The sequence below is a fragment of the Octopus bimaculoides genome, chromosome 11, assembly GCF_001194135.2.
Source record: "Octopus bimaculoides isolate UCB-OBI-ISO-001 chromosome 11, ASM119413v2, whole genome shotgun sequence".
Lineage (NCBI taxonomy): Eukaryota > Metazoa > Mollusca > Cephalopoda > Octopoda > Octopodidae > Octopus > Octopus bimaculoides.
This window is the reverse complement of record NC_068991.1, coordinates 19,921,409-19,924,272: the sequence shown is the minus strand read 5'-3', so window position 1 is coordinate 19,924,272 and position 2,864 is coordinate 19,921,409.

Sequence of the window (2,864 nt, the reverse complement as noted above, 5' to 3'; positions counted from 1 at the left end):
CATACATATATATATGTACTTATATTATATATTATGTATATGTACATATGTATGTATGTGTATGTGTGTATAAATATACATGTATATTTGCATATATGTACATATATATATATATATATGTGTGTGTGTGTGTGCGCGCGGGCGAGTGTGTGTGTGTGTGTGTGTGTGTGTGTGTGTGTGTGCATGTGTGTGTATAAATAGATAGATCACTATATAGGTATATAAATTTAGATTCAGATGAATATTGTACTTAAGTTGAGACGCCAGAATTTAGTACGGTATTATCCATACAATTTCAAAATAATGTGATTAAAATCAAAATAAGCAACAAGGATATCCAAAGTTAATGCAGTACGATCGTTTCAAGCAGCTCCATTTAATTTAACAATGCAATCATTACATCAATTTAAATGCAGAGCAATCCTCAGCTGCATAAAGACAGAGAATTTAATTAAATAAAACCAGATGGACAAATTAGTATAATTTTACCTAAAAATCTCCAAGAAGGTAAGGAGATAGTCAAAGTACATACTGTCTTCACTTCAGCTTAGAAGCTACTGTTCTTTGTCCATCTCCTTACCGTCTTGGAGATTTTAGGTAAAAATTATACTAATGTGTCCATCTGTTTTAATTTAATTAAATTATATGTCTTTATGCAGCTGAGAATTGCTCTGCATTTAAATTGATGTAATGATTGCATTGTTCAATTAAATGAAGTTGCTTGAAAGGATCGTACTGCAATTACCTCTGTATATCCTTGTTGCTTATTTTGATTTTAGATAGGTATATAGATAAATAGATATACTACTACTACTACTACTACTACTACTACTACTACTACTACTACTGCTGCTGCTGCTGCTGCTGCTACTGCTACTGCTACTACTACTACTACTGCTACTACTACTACTACTACTACTACTACTACTACTACTATTACTACTGCTGCTGCTACTACTACTACTACTACTACTACTACTACTACTACTATTATTACTACTGCTGCTGCTGCTACTACTACTACTACTACTACTACTACTACTACTACTAATAATAATAATAATAATAATAATGATAATGATAATGATAATGATAATAATAATAATAATAATAATAATAATAATAATAATAATAATAATAATAATAATAATAATAATAAATTGACTCGGAGGCAGAACAAACGCAAATTTGTGACGAAGAAATCTGAAATGCATGTGAAATACTATATGTCCGTCTGTTAATTTCGACAAGTTACAATGTAGAAAGGTGATAGTGTAAGAGAGATAGATAGATAGATAGAGAGATAGAGAGATAGATAGATAGATAGATAGATAGATAGATAGATAGATAGATAGATAGAGAGAGAGAGATAGAGAGGACCAGAGGAAGAGAGAGAGAGAAAGAAATTGAAGAATGTCGAGCAATACCAAAAATTAATCATAAATTGGCAATGTGAAAATTATAAGATAATCAAAGTGGCAAGTAGCAATTTAAAATCAACAAGGTTATTATATAAATTGATGCAGAGTATGATCAAGGCAAACTAAAAAACAAAAACAAAAAAAAAACAGCCTGTCATCTGTATCTCCTCGCAAGCTGCAATGGTTTTTGTGAACTTGTAGTTTGTACAAATTGTTTGTGGGTAGGAAGGAGGCAGAACATTTGATCGCAGTATCTTATAACAATATTTCGTTTACAGAAGTCACACAGATTGTAGTTTAACTTTTGTTACTAGGCTGTTCTAAATTCATGGAAATATTGCTTATAATTTAAAGCCTTGTTGCTAATTGCTTCTGAAAATAGTGACACTATCCTGATAGGTGATGCGTTGGGGGTGATGAATAACCGAGATGAGGGATGGAATGACGGTCGGAATTAGATAAGTTCAGGACTTTAAGTTTGTTTATTCGTTATTTCATCAAAGACCGCTGTTTTGGCTGTGCAGACTTAATCATGAGTGTGGAGAAATTGTAGTGAATTTTTGGACGATAACTGACGAGAAATGAGCAACGTTCGCGTCTTGTGGGAATTTTCCTTTGTTGTGTTTCTGTTTAATGTATGGAACTTATTATTTGATGTAACGCTACGCACCATTCGTATTGTTACTTATCCATCGTTCCCTCTCTCATTAACTTACCTCTCAGTCGCTTTCTGTCTTTCTGTCTGACACCGTTTTTTCTCTTCCTTGTATATTTTACTCTCTTTTCTCTTCCTCTCTCTCTCTCCTCCCAACCAGCTCCCACCAATTTAACACTCTGTTACTTACTGTCTCTCTACCCTCCAGCACTTTTTAATTTTTCCTCCCCTCTTATTACCAGGTGACCTGTGACCGTTTCCATTTCTCTGTTCCATTTCTGTTTCGCCTCACTGTTGACTCGTTCAGTCACGTTTCTCTCGCTCTCGTCTCTACTTTCATACAGTTTGTTTTCTTCACTGTTCTTTTTTCTTATTACCTGTTTTCCCAATTCTCTTTTCCATTTCCAGTCCTATAGGACATTTTCCTTTGCTTTACCCTTATATTTCACCCGTCTTAGAGCCGCACAACCTTATTTTGTTTGTATGTTGAAAATCTATTTTGCTTGTATATTCTCATTTGTGTTGTGTCTGTTTTCGTCATTGTTCTCAACGTTCGCTCGCTATTCCCAGCAGCTTCTCGTTGATGGCACTACCAAAACTGAACAATATTATCATTAAAAGCGTGAAATTATAATGATTCTTTGGGCGATAATGAACGAATAATGAGCTACGTCCGTGTTTTGAGAGAATTTTTCATTTTTGCTCTTTCATTGCGTCGAAACATGTGTCGAAAATAAAAGAATTCATTTAACATATGCGCATTACTCCATTTATTAAATTATATATAT